The sequence below is a fragment of the Thalia democratica genome, chromosome 2 (genome assembly GCF_965202585.1).
Source record: "Thalia democratica chromosome 2, ktThaDemo2.hap1.1, whole genome shotgun sequence".
NCBI lineage: Eukaryota > Metazoa > Chordata > Thaliacea > Salpida > Salpidae > Thalia > Thalia democratica.
The window spans coordinates 64,027,090-64,045,954 of record NC_139166.1 but is presented as its reverse complement, the minus strand read 5'-3'; positions in this window follow the sequence as shown (position 1 = coordinate 64,045,954).

Here is an 18,865-nt window from a genome sequence, read left to right as displayed (position 1 = left end):
TGTAGTATAAAAAAAGTTACATATTTTACATTATTTACATGTTGTTTTATATACTATATAATTACTTTTTAAACATATTTTACATTACTTTAATGCCAAAATCTTAACAGTTTGGGCAATATTTGGAAAGATGACATGAACAACTTTTATTTAATTTTATTTCTGGTTTTTAAATAATTTTCTAAAAATGTTGACACTTTCAGTTAAATTTTGGGTGAATAAACTTAAATTTTTAATGTTAATTGATTCATTACCTATCAACTTATAATTTTAAAAAGTTATCAAACTTCTGTCCACTCTTCAACAATATACATAGACTTAAGGGCATAGGGGTGGGGGGAATCCGACATTTTTATTTACTAGAAATAACATTGGATCTTATATGAAAGCTTGAAGTATAAACTACAAGCCAGTTTTTATATAATAAAAAAATATTATTTAAGTATTGAGATATTGTATTTTTTACAAAAAACTTCCGATACAATCATATGGTCTTCAAATTCTTTGAGGTCAATTTTCTTGGAAGTTTAAAAAATCACTAAAAATCTATCTCCTCCTTCATTTTTTGAGCTAGAGACCTCAAACTTTCAAGAAACGTTCCTTTTATAGTTTATAAGACTATGAAAGTTGGAATTTTAAAAATATTGAAAAATAAAAATCATAGACAAAAAAAAACAAAAAAAATAGATGTTTTTTTTTAATAAAAATTTTATTTTTATTAATTAAAAAAATTCCTGCATTTAATCTTTTTAAAATTTAATAATACACTTTCTGTGAAAATTTGAAGAAGATTGCTTAAAAATGAAGGAGGAGATAGATTTTTAGTGAAATGGTCTTTTTTTGCATTTTTAGTTTTTTGAAAAAAAAAATACAGGTTTTCTTTTTCCCTTTTAGAATTAAACAAAACGTAAGGTAGAAAAATTCCTTAATATTAACCTAATTACTGAATAAGTATTGTAAAGCTATTTAAAATTTAAAAATTCTGAGATTTACTTTATCTAAGGTTTCAAATATCCGGTTATTCCAGGTTTCCAAAGAAAATAGCCATCAAAATATTACTAAAAAGATATATATACTTCTAATATTAAATAAATGTTGAAATACAGGCTAACAACAACTAAACTGTAGGTGCCAGTATATAATAATACAACACTGCAAGTTGTTCTGAAACAACTATTTAACTATTCTGATAGACAGAATAGAATTTATAGACATATACAAATTTATATCTAAACACAGAGTTACCACCAAAAATATTTAAATAAAACTCTAGGCAAAACCATAAAAAATGACAAAATTTAAGAAAAAACTCAAAAAATGTTTGTCTGTTAGAGAACAACTATATTAAGCTACTGATAGGTACTTTGGTTTATTTTATGTCCATAAAATTGTCCTCATCTAGCAATGAATACTGAAAACATGCTTTAATATTTACTTAATACATTCTGATGTCTAACTAACTACATTTTTATTTTGACAAACCCGCAAGTTTTTACATGTTAATTGCAAATAAAAAATTAGATTGATCATAGGCAGACTTTCTAAACTACAAACATTATCTGTTTAAACTTTGAAAACTACTAATTGAGAAACAATAACAAGTGTTATCTACCTCTACTATTACAGTACTAAAATAATTTTAAATCACTATATTTCAAAAAAAATTTAATATTTAAAAACTAGTAGTGGACAAAATAGGGATATTTTAGTTTTCTAAAATATAACTTTTTTATTAAATTCTTAATCAAAGAAGACAAATCATATAAAAAAATATTTTAGATCATCATGATTTAACCCTTAAATTACAAATTACTATAATTAAAATAGATTTTAATACTTAAAAACAAGTAGTGGATAAAAAAAAATAGAGATACTTTAGTTTTCTTAATATTTTTTTTTACTTAAATAAGATAAAATTATACAAAATACTACTTTAGACTATCATGCTTTAACCTCTAAACAAAGTAGTCAACTAATATTAAAAGACAAGGAAGTATACAATAAGTAAAAAATTAACACTTTTTACATCTTAATTCCTAACCTTTTATTCTTTAGTTCCTTCACATAAAGTCAATTTAAAACTAAAAAATATAAATAAAATACAGTGAAATATTCTTCAAAGTCTGTTATAGTTTAGAAACTATATTGTCTTTAAGATTTAACTCTAAAATATAAATAAAAACGATAAAACAAAAAGCAATATTGGTTACACTTACACAAAAATTTCAATCTTTTACAAAAAAAAAAGTAAAATCGAGAGAAATTGTCTAGGGATGTAAACAAATTTAACAATTATTTTTCTTGGAAAACTGAAGGGTTTTTCAGAAAATTGCAAATTCTAGGAATTCCTAGGGTAGTAAAAATCTTTTACAAAAAATAAAGAATAGTTTGGTACATTGATTTCATTGTTCTATCAAAATAAAAGTTTCTAATATTTTTTTCAGCAAGGAAGTATTAGTATTGTACTCCCCCATTTAAAAAATCTTAGCCCAACAAGACTGCAATAAACATATAAGCTTTTTGTCAATTCTGATAAAAAAAATAAATCAACACTTAGCATATATGGCACATCTATAAATACCTACATAGCTTTAATAGCCTTAAGAAGTCTGGTTTTAAAACTTTTTTGTAAAGATACAAAGTGTGTTTTATACTTAAGACTGATGGAGAAAGTACCTATTTTAGAGTTTTGTTGCTAGCCAGAAAAAGATGCGAACTTTGAGCTTTGTGGCTTTTGAATAAAATCAACTTTAGGCAGCTCTGTTACAGTTTTAGTTAGTAGTTTTACAACGTTTTGATATTATGCGTTTTAAGTTTTTGGAAACGTTGAATAAAAAAGTTAGAAATTAACATTGATAAAAAAAAGTAATATCTACTTGATCGAAAAGTTATTAATAATGATAATTTACCGTTGATTAAACAAAAAGTTTATATAATAAGTATAATGATACGCATAAATAACTTAATAAAAATGTAAAATGTTGAGTTTTTTTTGATGTTTTTTTTTTACCAAATCTTTAAGGTAAAATATAACTCTAACTAGTATAACATACCATTTACAGATTTTGAAAAAAAAATAGTGTAATTTAGCTGTAAGTAAATTTCAAATCTACTGCAACTTATAAAATAGTAAACTTTTTTTTTTTTTCTGAATAAATTAAGTTTTGTTAGTGCTTATATGTATTTCTTTAATGCTGGTCTAGTACTGTTACTGTAGTACTGTAGACTTCAACATTTTTGTAGACTATTTTATGTAAAATAGGTTGTATAGTTGCTACAAAACTTAGAATATTTAAAAAAACTAAGGTTAATTTTGTAAAAAGGCTTGTTCTTCTGTTAGTTTTATTAAATTAATTTAGTTTTTAACTGCTTTAAAACCAAGCATTAAAATTATCCCTACTTTAATTATTTGTATACCTTTAAAAAATCATCTCTTTTTATTGTTTTATATTGTTTATTAAACGAAAAAAAACGCTCAAAATGTTCTAAGACCTAGTGTACAAAAAACCTTTTGTTATCGAGTCGTAGATCACAAAAATCCTACACTACTATTCATGACGATTTATTACTACTTATATTTGTAAAGTGTTAGGAAATTCAGCTATTTTAAAGTTTAAAAATCTGTAATATTTTACCAACGACAACAAGTACAATATAATTTACCGGTAGTTTTTAATCAAGTTTCTTTATAAATGCTTACATATAAAAAAGTATTGTTATTTAGAATTATATTTTTAAGAAGAAAATATTATTTGACTGGAAATAGTTCAAAATAAACTAATTGACATAAGATACATTATAAAAAGTCTATCTATACTTCAGAATTAGAAACAAGTTTTTTAATTTATTAGTTACTTACACTAATTTATATAACATTGGTTTTCAGTAAATAGATACATTTAAAAATAGCATAATAATAGCACCAAAGTACTGTTTCTAATTTAAAAGCGCAAAATCTTTGATTATTTCATTTAGTACTTTAGTCTAATAAAACTTTTGTAAGTGCGGGATAATACAACTATGTTTTTTTGTTACTTCTCTTTATTACTGTATAAATTTTATTGTCACTATAAATTTGAAACACTATTAAAACGAAAGTTAAAACATTATTTATTTGTCAAAGAAAACTTAATATAATATTAATCAAAGCATAAAAACTTCAATCTTTCAAAGTGTCTTTTATTTGTTGTATGCAGAAACAATGTTTTTTATACTGTTATTAAAAATTAAGTGTTTGTTTTACTTTTAAACAAATACCGATTACTAATAGTTTTAGTTCTGATAAAAGACAAAAAGAAACATTTGTTATTGTTTACCTGGTATCTTGCATGAGATAGTTTTTTTCTAAATATACTCAATAAACGCTTGATAACAACATCAGCAAAATAATTTAAACATTTAAAAATGTTGATGATTAAAAATGATAATAACAATACCTTTAAGTTACTTCATATGTGCATCAAATGTATGTTTGTAATCAGTGTTACTATAAATAAGTTAACACTTGAGATAGCCTATATTTGATGATGACATTGTCACACTTAGTCAAGGTTAATGTTGCGCTTCATTGAATATTGAAACCTGTGGATTTATTGAGCTTTTAAAAGTTTAAAGAGTTTAAACTTAGTATCGTATTTGTGACAGTGCTTTTTAGCATTAAATAAATTAACATGTATTTATATGATTTTTTTTGTATAAAGTTATTTTTTATTCAATTTGTTATTAAGTTTAATTTAATTTAAATATTTAAAAGCCTTTTTTTCAATTAATAATAATATTCTATTGCTTATTTTTTATAACAATTAATAAAATTTTTGAAAAAACTATGATTATCTGAATATGTAAAAATTTTGACAAGTCTACAATGGTTAGCATAAAAAAAATTTTTACAAGTTATTAAAATATTCATATAATTCACGATAGTGATAAATAGAAACTTTATTTCATTTATTCACGAAAGTTTAAATTTAGATTTTTTGTATGTAAAAACGTATATATTTACACTCTTATTGAAAAATATTTATTAAGGTTTATGCTTATATATACGAAAAATATAGATTACATTAATCTGAGTCTAAACTATATTTGAACCTGTTAAATTTAAATATCGATCTTATGAAACATTGTAAAAAATAAATACAAAAGTCATACAACTTTAAAATAACGAACTATTATAGAGAAGAATGAAAATACTACTAAGCGAGCTGGATACAAAAACACTTTAAATCTGATTAAATATTTGCAAATACCATATATATTGTTTACGTGCTACTATTATTTAAGTTTAAATCACAACTGTAGTGGAAGATACACTTCGATTCTTTGTATAGAACATCTGGAACTGAAATAAGTTAGTGTAAAAGGAAACGGTTTAAACAAAAATATTAAATAAAAACAAAAAAAAAACTTTAGCTTTAAATTCAGTAAAAACTGTTTTGAAAATTATTTAGTTTGATAATTTATTTTTTAATTAGTTTTATAACTCCAAAACCAAATTAGATTATCTTCTTTTTTAAATGAATTCTTTACAGTTTGTATAAATTTATCTTCATTAATTATTTTTATTAGAGTTCTGTTCAAGTTGACAATAAATTTTATAATTTAATTATTGCTTATAAATTTATTTAAGTAAGCTTAAAAATAAACTTTTACTTAGATGATAGTTTTCCAATAAAAACACAACTAAGCTAAAGTATAGAATTAAAACGGCACACCTCTCAGTTAAAAACATATAGTTTATGCAAACTTTTATAGTTATTTGCATTTCGCATGAAAATTAAAAGTAAATAAAGACATAACATCCACTAACAATTTTAAAAAATATATACAGCTACAGATAGGGGCATTCAATAAACTCATAACTTCTTATTGTAAAAGGTTAACTTTATCAAAAGTTAAAAATTCATATTTGAATGAATCAAACAGTTTTTTTCTATGATATTGATTCCAAACAACACTTATTAACTTTTTTTGTCTTCTAGTAATAATATAAAACAGGGGTCGGCAAATTGGAACCCGCGAGGTAGTTTTAAACTGAAAGTATGGTTTATTAGAACAAACATTTTTTGTTTAAAAACTTAAAATTAGGCTCGATATTTAAAAATTACTTACAACTAGTGCTGTACTGTCGCTTACTTATTTACACCTTTTTTCAGATACTAACCTTAAACCGAATACTAAAACATTTTAAAATAACTACAGCCTTTGGAGAATCTTCTTGTTCATAACTTGGCGTAAAGTGAGTTTAACAAGGAAAGCAGTTTTTGATAATTTGCTGAACTTTTATGTAAAAAAAACTTTTTATTTACCTTTTTAAGCAGATGTGTATACAAACTGGTTTTATTCTTGTTTTTATTAAGTTTTTTGTGCACCAGGTCCTACGACCAAATATTTTGAGCGCTTATTTTTCGTCTTTTGATAAACAATATTGATCTAGTGAATGTTGTTTTTATTTGAACGTGAAGAATATTCAACTTCCAAATTTTTTTTAAATTGGTATTTTATTTAAATTTTTATTCTGTTTGATAAAGTATCACCATGTTTCTAGAACTGCGTTGTAACTGTTATACTAGTTGCTTAATTAAGAACTGACAATCATCGAATCAAGTAAGTTGCGCAACAAGCGTTGCTCGAAAATACATTTGATAGAGAGTTTTTATTTATTTTAACTGGTGCTAGTTTTTAATGAAACAAAAATTGCATCTACTAAAGTTTTTTTTTTTCTTATCAAAATTTAAATGTATATTAAAATTGACCGTAACCAATGTACATGTGCAAATATATCTTTTTATAAAAAGAAAATTATATAACTTATTTTTATTTTTTCTTTTAATGTCTTTATTAAACGATATTTCTTGTTTAACTTTTAAAAGCTGAACCTCATTTATAAGCTATAAGTGTTACAGATGATTATGAAATAAAATAAATTAAACATATCTAAATTGTTTTAAGTTTATTTAAACATCGAAACTTTGGAATTAGTAATTATGTTAATAACCTTTTACGGTTAACTTAATATAAAAATAGGTTGTTATTATGTAAACCAATTCCTTTTGTTCTACTACTTATATCAGGTTTTGTTATATTTAGAAATATTTTCTTTTAGAAGTCTAGAATTTATCCGTTTTGAATTCATGTTTAAATGAAAAAATATTCATCAACCGAAAGATCGCTATAATTCAAAGTTGGGACCAAAAAATCTTTTTGACTATCTTTTCTGCAACCCTCTACCTTTTTGACTTGACTTTAGCCCAAAATTAAATCTTTAACTTAAAACCTAGTTTAAAAACTTAACAAAAGGCATTCTGTTCGTCTAATTGGCAACAACCACCATTTTCAACGGTCCTATCTTTGACGAAATTTTTCGCGGTAAAAACTCTTGTCGGCTGTTTTATCACAATCTTGCTACTCTCACCGTTAACATCAATGCACACCGGTTCCAGCTTTTTAGGGAAATCCGCGCTTCCTTGCGCTGAACCTTCGCTCAGAGTCTCGTACTCCGCTCCGTCCCTGATGGAGATCCTCAGCTCTTTCCTCTTGATGTAGCACTTTATGAGCATCGCGATGTACGCGAAGTAGACCAGGACGCTGAGGGCGCAGAGCCAGAAGAAGTAAACGCCAGGATCGCACAGCGTCTCCAAGCTTCTCCACAACGCTCCCTCGGTCGTGCTTTGATATTCGCTCCGAGCTGTCGTGACGTTGCTCTCCAGGTCCGCAATTTCGGTACGGTTGTTTGGGAGGTATTTTGAAGTGCTGTACATTTTGATTTGTTGGGTTTGGTTGGACGCTTTTCTGGCCTCCAAAGGTATATCTAGTTCGCTTTTGTAAACGTTCATTTTGTTTGTTTATTTTAAAAAGTTTGCTCTAATCCTAAAATAAATTAGATAGTTAATACTAATTTCTTCTTACGTTATTCTTTTAATACTGTTTTCAAAGTTTTCTTTTCTTAGTTAAGTTATTTTTGTTCAAGTTTTACACAGGTAAAGAGTACGTTATCTTTTTACACACTTTTTGTTATTAAGTAAAGTTTTTTCAAAGTTAACAATCTATGCAAATTTATATTTTGAAAAATAGTTATAGAACTTTTATACAAAGAAAAAAAGTAAAAAAAAACTGGTTTATGTTAAAATGTTTAACATTTTTAGTAGGTTTTTAAAACAAATCCATAGTTTTTGTACTCTTTTACTTATTTCAAAGTATAGCAAATCTAAAATGATTTCGGTATGTAAAAAAGAAACTATTTATGTAGTTAAGCTTTTTGTAGTGGAGTATATATTTATTTTACAAAAAAAAACGTTTTATCTTCAGGTCAGTAAGTTTTGTAAAAGCAATGTTTTAGTTATTATTAGCAGTTATATAAATCTATTAAAAATACTTAATATATTAATAATAAAAATGCCTAACTTATTAAATACAATTTATAATTAAGCAATAAAAAACATTATGGCTTACAATTTTTTCTTTTATTGACAGTCGATTTTTCATAAAAACAGATAACTATAAAATCCATTACTATAATAAAATTAGTTTACTAGTTGTAGAACAAAACTTTTAATTTTACTAAGCTATTATACGTTTAGTTTTATTATAGGTTATATAAGTAAAAGATTATCCAACAACATAAGTTAAACATTAAAATGAAAGTAATAAAATTAAGTACTCTAATTGTTTTAGAATTCCAAGTACAAAAACTTACTAATATACATTTTTTATTGTCTAAATTTATTACATTATTAAAACCTGTAAGCTAAGAATATAATTATTATTTCTTATGAGTTTTTAAAACTCAACTTATTTTATAAACTTTTGAATTTTTTTAACAAAAAACTTAATAAAATTATCAAATTTAAAAGTAAAACTTTGGCATACAAAAGTAAAAAAACTAGTAAACTTCATATTAAAAATAAAATACTTTTGATTATTAAACCGATCAAGCTCTAACAACTGAAAACTTCTAAGTTTTTTTATTTTAACATATTGAAAATTTTAAACTTATTTTAAGCATATTTATTGAATTGTGAACTTCAAAGTAAATTAAACGAAATATAGTTTATTTGCAATATCTTATTAAAACATCTTAAATTTTACTAATTAAATTGTTTTGGTATTTTTGTATCAAATCTAACAACTAAAAATATTTAATAAAATAGTTTTACCAAATTTTCAAAAAACAAGTTAACTCAGTTAACTTCATTATTATTTTTTAAATAGTTTCTTTGTAAACAGGTTCATAATGAAAACGATAATGAAAAAACATACATTGTTTATTGAACCAAAAAAAAAGCTCAAAATAATTGGTTTTAGGACCTGGTGCACGAAAAAACCTTTCAGTCACAATTTTAACTTTTTTCTTTTTTCACATTTATTTTGACTATGTGTTTGATTTAAAAAAATAGATGATATAGCTTGTGCAATAAAGTGTTGTTCATTTCATACTTTTGTAAAACTTGAAATTAGTTTATATATCATTTTATACAAGTATAATCTAGCTTTTTATGCTCGAAGACATTTTTAACAGTTTTCTTTTTAATTTCTTTAATTTTTTATTTTTAAATAAGTTTTTATTTATCCTTGCTTTGAAAACCCTTTGTTGCTTTTATACCTGATTCAACATAATTTAAAATAATGAGTCTAGATTTTTAATGAATACTTTGAATAACAATGTGCAAATTAAATATTTTGTTTACTACCAGGTTTCGGAACCAAAGAAATTACAACCTTTTCAAGGATAATAAAATAGTAAACTACACATAATAATGTTGCTTATCTTTAATGTTATTTAAAAATATTTCACGCATGAAAATTAATACAATACTAATGAATGATTTAAAAACTTTAAGGTTTTGTTGTTTTGTAATATTCAGCAAGTTTCAAAGTCGGCTGTTTTTATTATATGTTACCCAGGATTGAAAGTAGTTTGTTTTTCTGTCAAGTTGATCGTATGGTAAAATTAAAATTATAATGAGATTGCTTTTCAACCATTTAGAAAACAATCACTGATTAAACCAGTGGTCGTCAAGCTAAACAAAATCTGTGCACCCCAAATTGCAAAATAAAAAAATTTCTGCACTCCAATGTACAATTTTCTAATAACTTTCCAATCTTTTTTTTTTAATAGGCCCCTATTATCGAAAATGAAAAAGTTATGGCCCACCCAACAAATTACTCAAAAAGCAACAATCAAAAACACCTAAGACCTATTTTTTTGTTCTTCATGTGCAACTCCAAAATAATTAGTGTAAGTTTCCAATTTTAGGGTTATTTTTCATGCACACCAAATCGGATTTCAGGCTCACCAAAAGTTTCGTGCACACTAAAACAATTTTCATGCAAACTCTGAAGACCACTGGACTAAGCTATTTGAAAAAGGTTTATTCATTTGAAAAGCAAAGCAAAAATCGCAAAAGTTACAAAATTAAAGTTTTTTAAAACAGATTTTACTGTAACCTTCTGGTTGATTACGGGTTTAACTTCTTCTTGAGTGCAGAATTTCAAATCCATAAACTTTGTGTTATGAAATGTTTTTTTGTTGTTGATTTTACTTGAATTCTGTCTGAGTAAGTTTTCCGTGCCTACTTAATAAACACGTCAGTTTATTTTGTTTCAAACTTTCACAATTTGATGTTCAAAAACTTTTATCGCAAACTAGGTTTGGTAGCGTAAGTCCCAACAACTTAAAAATTTATTTGTTTAAAACAGGATATTTAAGTTATAAAAAAGGGCGCACGCTTTTATATAAGACATATAACAAAAATAAGTTAAAAAAGTAACTAATCAAAATTTAAATTAACATTACATCTGCTCCAAAAAGTTGGCATGAAGTTTTTTTTTTGTAATGATTAAGTTGTTCTAGACTAACCAGTTTTTATTCCGGCCATCATCAACAACGTTGAGATGTATTTAGTAACCAATGAACTTCGCCACGCGTTCGTGGGTGAGTTTTTTCAACTTGTACAGATATCAATATATCTTGCAGTAATTAAAAGGAACTATAATATCATATTTATTTAATATGTATAATTTTTAACTTGTTTACCTTAAGCCATAGTGTAAGTACTTTTAGATACTTTTGTTATAGTCTAATTACTTAAAATCTACTTTTCTTAATAAATTATTTAAAATCTAAGTCTTTGAAGTGGGCTATGTTGAAAGTGCTTAAGTTTGTTTAATCCTATTATTTTCTATGTATACATTAATTGTTTTTGTGAAGTTTGTGGATGGTAAAAGAGCTACTTATACCTTTATACGTAAAATCTTGTTTATGAAGTTTTCTTATTGTGCTTATAAGATCGCTTTCGATTGAATAACATACCTTGCTGAACAAAGCGTTTATAGCGCTGAACTGAAACAGCTATCTGAGGCAAAAGTTTGTTTTGTCAAGCTGAACTTGTATACATAAACATTTTTAAAACATAGTTGATTTTGGTATTGGTTAATCGTAACAAAACAAAACAACAAACTTCTTGGTAAAGATAAATTAAAGTTTGAGTATTTAGCATGCATGCAGTAAAGTTGCGCACGGTAATACGTATTAAATTATTTTTGTCGCCTGTTTAATACAGAGAAACGCGCGTCAGCTTTTAATAATTTGAGTCATCTGCAAATAGATTTTATTTAAAAAGCCATTAATTTTCAAAATGAAGGTGGAGAGTTGTTTTTTGAGTATAAGTTTACTTCTCACTTTTTTATCTTCTTTACATCAAGTTTTTTAACGAAATTGTTAATGTTCGTTTCTTTCTTGAAATCTCAAAAGAAAAATTTATGAAATATTGACAGGTTAAAAGTTTAATAGTGCTTTTGCCTATGCTATTGAAACAAAGTAACATTTTAGGCTAGTTATTTTCGGCTTTGAACATAGCTGAAAAAGTTTACTAACCTGGGAATACTTTTAGGTTAATCTAATTATGTTAGTTTAGAACTTTTAACTTGGTACGGCGATTAATAAGTACCTAAAAACAAAATATAGACTTTTTATATAGAAGCTATTAAAAAGATTGAACATTTTTATATTGTTTATATAACGGCAAAAATAAAATTGCTCAAAATATTTAGTCCTAGGACCCGGTGTACGAAAAAACTTTTCGGTTATCGATTCGCACAACACTTGGATAATTTTTAACGTCTTGTCCAGGACAGGAGCTGTTTTATAATATATAAAAATTATTTTTATTGTACAATTATTTATTAAAACATATTTTAAAATATTTTTGAATAGACTTAAGTTTTGTTTTTAAAAAAGAAGTGAATAATAAAATAAGATATTTTGTTAAATTCGACATTATTAGAAAACTTTGAATAGATTAGTGTTGTATTATTTTTAGGACAAAAAAAAATTAGGTTATTTTTAAGACTAAGTAAGTTTTGAAAAAACTTTGAGTACAAAAAAATACAATTTTTTTTTATTTTATTGCCTATATACTTAAGTTTTTAAAACTTTCTTAGATCACTATGCCTCATTAGTTATCTTACATTTTATAAAGCAACTTTGAAAAATACAAGAAAGCTATAAAAAAAGGTTACATTCACTGGCAGAGTTTTTAAACCAAAAGTAGTAGAAGCAAGTTTTTACTTTGAACTCAACGTTTTTTTTTGACTTAAAAGTTCGTACTCAAGTTAGAGATGACTGATTATTAAAGACAAGCCTGCATATATGGTTTTTGGAGTACAAAAATAATCTTTTTTTTCAGTTCCAAAAGCTTTGAAATCCAAAAAGATTATTTGTTGTGGCGTTTTTAATGAATGCTTGAATTCTCTCAAATGCACTGAAATTCTATTGTGTTATTTCTGCATTGAATTTCAGTTATAATATAAGAGTGTAATGTTTTGGACATGTTATTTAAAAACTATCAAAAAAACATTTTGTAAAGCAACTGAATAAGTTCTGCATTTGAAAGTTTATTATGGAATATCTTAAAAGTTTATGAATAGTTTTTTTGTGTATAAAAAGAAAGAAAAATGTAAACACTCACAGCTATAGTCAAATGAATGGTGTTGAAATATCTTTCTGTCATTGAGTCTCACACCATTTAATTACGGTTATAAAATGTCAGTCTCTGAGTTTACCTTTGCACCAAATATGTTTTCCTGGCAAAAGCGAGTGTGCTTTAATGTATGTATTTTAAACTGCCCTTCAATATTTACTTTTTTATTAACCAAGAATAAAATAAAATATTACTTTTAAACTTGAATAAAAAATCCTTTGGTGACTTGTCATATGGAAAACTTTTTTAAAGTTAAAACAACAACGAAAACCATAATGATAGACTACTTATCAGAGTGTTGTCATGAATAATTAAAGTTTTATTGCAACATAAATACTAAAGTGATTAACTTGAACTTTTTACCCTGTTAAATAAATGTTATCAATATTACCATATGAGCAGTAATTTTGGAAATTGATAGGTATTTAGCTAAAAACATATTTTGCCTTATTTTAATTAACTTAAGGTGCTTATTTTTATGGGTGGGTGTTAAAATTACAGGAGCAGAAAAAAATTGTACAAGGAGACTAAATTGCATAAAGACACTTTTGCACAAACTTTAGCACAAGGGGACTAAATAAAGACAAAATTGCACAAAAGGTCACTTTTGCACGAAGAAACTTTTGCATGGGTTAAAATTTTTTACATTAAAAAAATATTTTTTTTATTTTGTTTTTTTAATTAATTTAATTCAATTTCTTTTTTACTTTTACTGATATCACTAACCCACACCCTTGGTTAATAACTTTTATTATTATTTTATTTTTTTACTAATTAATTTTCTATTTTTTATTTTTATAACAGTTATTATTTGTTTTTTTTTTTTTTTTTACTATCACTGTTACCCTTAACCCCTACCCTTGGTTAGTAGCTTGTTTCTTATTTTTTAAATTATATTATTTGTGTTTTTTTTGTTTATTTTAATAATTATTTCATTATTTTTATTTTTATTTTTACTATCACTGTTACCCCTAGGTCGTTAAACTTTTTTTGTCCTTTTTTTTTATTAACTTATCTTTTATTTTCTATTTCTGTATTTTTTTTATAACTTTTTTTATACTTTTTTTACTCTTGTACAAAAATGACCCACCGTGCAAAATTGACGCTTTGTGCAAAATTGTCTTTGTGCAATTTTGTTCCCTCATGCAATTTTATCCCCTTGTGCAGATTTGACTTTGTGCAAAATTGACCCTTTGTGCAACTGTGACCCGTTTCCCATAAAAAACTATAAATGTATTAAAGAAACTTTTATCTTGGCCTAAACCAATTTTCTAAAAATGACCCAAATGCAGAATGTATGGGATCCAAAAATGCAACCTTAGAGTTTAGCTGAATTTTTTTATACATGTGGCTAATTATCTCACAAACACATTGTGAACAATTTAAAAGAATTCATAAAAAGTTTAGTTGAGTAATTTCTTGATTTTATAGAATTTTTATCACTTTTCGTAAGTTTTCTTAAATTTCCAGTTTTCTTTACAAAAAACAGCAAATGCTACAAAAAAATTCAATAATTTTTTTTTGAATTGTTCACAATGTGTTTGTGTGACAATTAGCCACATGTAAAACTATTTTTAGCTTAAAACTCCAAGGTCACATATTTTGGATCCTATACATTTTGTATTGAAGTGGTTTTTAGAAAATTGGTTGGAGCCAAGGTGAAAGTTTCTTCAATTCATGTTAAAATTTTGCACAGGGTGTTTTTGTAATATTTCAAAAACACAATCCAGAAAATCAAAAGCAGCTGTAAAAATAACCACCTTACAGTACCTACTTGAAATTTAAATGCTGTGAAATAAAGTCTCTAATTATACTTTAAAAAAAAATTATAGTTGAAAGTGTAGTGATTTGATTTGATTTTTTTTTGATTTGAACTCTACTATTATCAGCCGTACTTAATCACAAAGTGTGGGAAAATCATGAAGTCATAAATCCCCAAGCTGCAAATGTTCATGCTACAAACAAAAAAGTTGCACCAAGAACCCAAACATGTAATGCCACAAAAATGTTCTAATGGGTGGTCTATCATGTGTTAAGCACTAAGTTTTGATCTTCAACGTTCAACTTGGAGAGTTTTTAGAAGTTTGGACCCCTACCTCACTGGGCTATACTTTTTAAATTTTACACTAAACTAAAGTAAAGAATGTAAGTCTTGCTAAACTTTTTGTTAAAAAGAAGGTAATTGAACAATCAAGATATTATTTAGGATAACTTGCTAAATTGTTTTACTAAGAAATAAATTAAGTCTCAAACTTCTTTTCAGAATGCAGTATGAGTTCACTTACATTATAAGTTAAAAAACAATCAATTTTGTCATTTCCCAAACTTTTTTTCATAAGGCCTCCTTTGAAGAAATTAAAAAATAGTGTTTGCTCCAATAAATTTTCTCTAACTATTACCCTACAAGGTTGCCAAATACAATTGGAATCCTGAAAAAACCAGGAATTCTGAAAAAAAAACTGTAATTTGATAATTCAGACATAAAAAAATCTGGAAAAACATGGAATTATGAACATATTTTACACATTTAATAGTCAAATTTTAGTTTGACACAAAAAATATATTGTATAGGTCTAAGTTTAGTTATATGTCATCATCAAATCATTTTAAAATACATTTAAAAAAGCTTTGCAGTACCTTATAAATGTTATTATACTAGTTTTTAAACTTAACTTAAATAAAAATAGACTTCAAAATGTTTACTTTCAAAAACCTGGAAGCAGTTTCTCAAAAACTAGTGGCAACCCTGTGGATTAGATCAGAAGAACAATTCATAAAGACAAAAATATTTTTGTATCTTATAAATTTTTTTTCATCAAAAAACATTTCAAGTAGCTTTACACTATCTTTTTAAGTTGTTATGCAAATTAGATACAGCTTTTTCACCTCAAGTTAAATTTTATACTAAAGTTAACCAAAATTTGTTTTTTAAAAACATGAAAGAAATTCAGAAACCCTAAAAGAAATTAGAAAATATTTAGCAACCCTGTACCCTAAGACTAGCCTTTTTAACCACAAGCTCAACAATATCTAGTTTAAATTCAGATGATGGTCTATGCCCCCTTCTTTGCAGCTTATTGCCCCCTAACTTTTTTAGATGGCTCATTTAAAAATATTCAAGTATATTTTTTTGCTTTTCATTATCAACACCAGAATGTTCAGTTTAAAATTATGACCTCCCAAAGGCCATTTACTAGCCATTCCAACCTTTGGCCCCTTTGCAGCTTGTGGCCTCCAAAGGGGGCATATGACCCACTATTGGAAACTCTTATATTGGAATATAGGTTAGTTTAAAATTATGGTAAATTAATAAAAAAATGTATTACAAACAAAGAAAAGTCTGTAGACTAGTACTAGTTGTTTGACCTTATAGACTTGTTGGTCGTTACAGTTTAATGAGAATGTAGTTTTAAATAATTAGAGTGTTGTTGCATCATAAATAATGAGCATATTGTTTGAAACTTGGTATAAATGTTAAATAGAGGTTGTGAATACTACAAATATGAATTTCATTAATGTATAAGCAGTAATTTTTAAGTTTTATGTATATATCTTAAAATTAAACCATGGTCCAAAAATAAAATTCATTGCAAAAAAATAACTTCATTGTAAGATCATAATTACTGAACATTATAAATACTTATTGATTTGAAATTTGGGTATTTATTATTTAGCTTATATAGGTTATTAATAGTCTGTATATGTTTATAAAATCATAACTTACGTTCAGTTATTTTGGAAGTGGTTTGGATTTTAACTAATTTTTTTTCAGTGATAACATAGTTATCATCATTACCTCAATAATAGACATCAAATTTTGATAATGTTAAATAAAATTCTTTAGTAGTACACTTTGAGTTTAAATGTTGTAAGTGAATTAATTTTGATAAAAAGTGTTTTTTTGACCAGAACTCAACTTTTCAAAGTATGTATTGATGTATGATATTTCTTCATGTGGTATTATAATAACTAGGTGTAGATTTGAAGTAAAAGCTAATCTTTGAAAGATCATATGTAGTTTGCATTCGTCGCTTGTCATTCTACAAACGCCCACAAAATTAAAACTTTTACATTGAAAACTAAGGTTGTTGAAAAATTCCAAAGTGTAAACTCCAAAGCAAGTGTTTATTGCCTTGCAACTAAAAAGAACACCCAAAATCCAACTGCGGGACCACTGCCACCAAGGTGAAACCAAATCAGCTGTTATAACTTCTGTTTCAGACTTATAAAACACTCAAATCAGAAAGTGCTAATTCATTGTTTGAAATGAAACTGATTTATAAATCATTGCACTAAACCTTAGCTAGTATATGGCCTTGAAATTTTGTTTGAAGGTGTTAAGTTTTTATTTCACCTATTTTATTTTCAACACATTCTTATTTCCAATTAGGATAATAGAGCACTATTTGAAACTTATCTAAAATTTCCTCTCAAAAGTATTTGTGGTCACACTTGCTGCTACTGTGCAGTAAAGATGTTTTCTTTATATATTTCTTCATTCTCTTTATATTAAAATAAGTTTTTACTTAATATCTAAACTTATACATATCTTTTAAATTTAAATTTAAACATAAACTTATTTTTTTGGGTATTGCGGTGAAAACTACTGCTAGATACTTTAATTTGTTAATTTTCATTAATGTTATTTATTTAAGTCATTTAGTTTTACTTACACAGCCTACCAAAAAATAATTCAATAAAATGACAAAAAAAGACATTTTCTGTTTTAAATTGCAATTTGGTCAACAAAAATCTAGTCAAGTTGTTAAGAAAAATAGATATAACATTTTTCAAATATTTAATTATGTTATGTTTAGATAAATAATTATTTCAATTAAAAATAAGGTGACAAAAATAACATTTTTGTTTAGTATGCATGATCATTTTTCAGTATGGAAAACTATAAAGTTTTAATTAATTTAGAGACATGCTGCAAGTTGTTACACAATATTGGCCGTGCCCTCGGGTCATATTTAGCTTTTATTGATATAATTTAATAATAGCTGTATTTCAATAAGAATTAGTCAAAATACAAATGAAAGTTTCTAGATTTTAAAGTTTTAACTTGATCTGAATATTTTTAATACCAGTAAAAACAAAAAAAAATTCAATATGTAGTAACATGCTTCATAAGTAAATTATTAAAGTTAAATGTTTCATCTTGGCTGTTTTCTTTTTATATAATTTCCTGGTACATTTAAAATGTTTTTGCTTGAAAGTTATAACTTTAATCAAATGGAAAGTCAAAATAAAGTAGTTAAATAAATGAGTATACTAATTATGGCATGAAATTTTATTAAAACTGATAAAACATATGAAATAAAAAGCTCTTAAACTTTAAAATCAAGTACCTTTAAATGAATCAAGTCAGTTAAATTATTTATGACAAGTATTTAGTTCTTTTGTTTCAATTGTCAATGAACTTAAATTATATTTTTACTATCATTTGTTTTTTTTTTTAATAATTTTGTTTATTTAAAAATTTTTAAGCCTTTTAGTACATTACAATAAAAAAACTAATTAATACCTACTGGTAAAGTTTAACCCTTATAATTGGTTTGATTAAAGTTTTAATTAAATTTCAAAAAAAAGAAGAAACAGTTTAAGCAAATGCTTTAGTGTTTCAAATCATGAGTAGTTTACTTTGTGTTCAGTATATAAAAGTTATACAAACTCTGATAATAAACAAACTAAAGGCAACCTTACAAATTATCAATGTTCACTTTAGACTTTGTTACTTTACTGCGTTGACCTATTGATCTCATAAATTTAACACTTTGTGAATTTAATTCAAGTATAAATAAGTCGCATAGCAGTAATTGAAACATGTTACAACCGTTTTTCACACCCACATCCCGGTAACTTATTTTTTACTTTTCAGAATC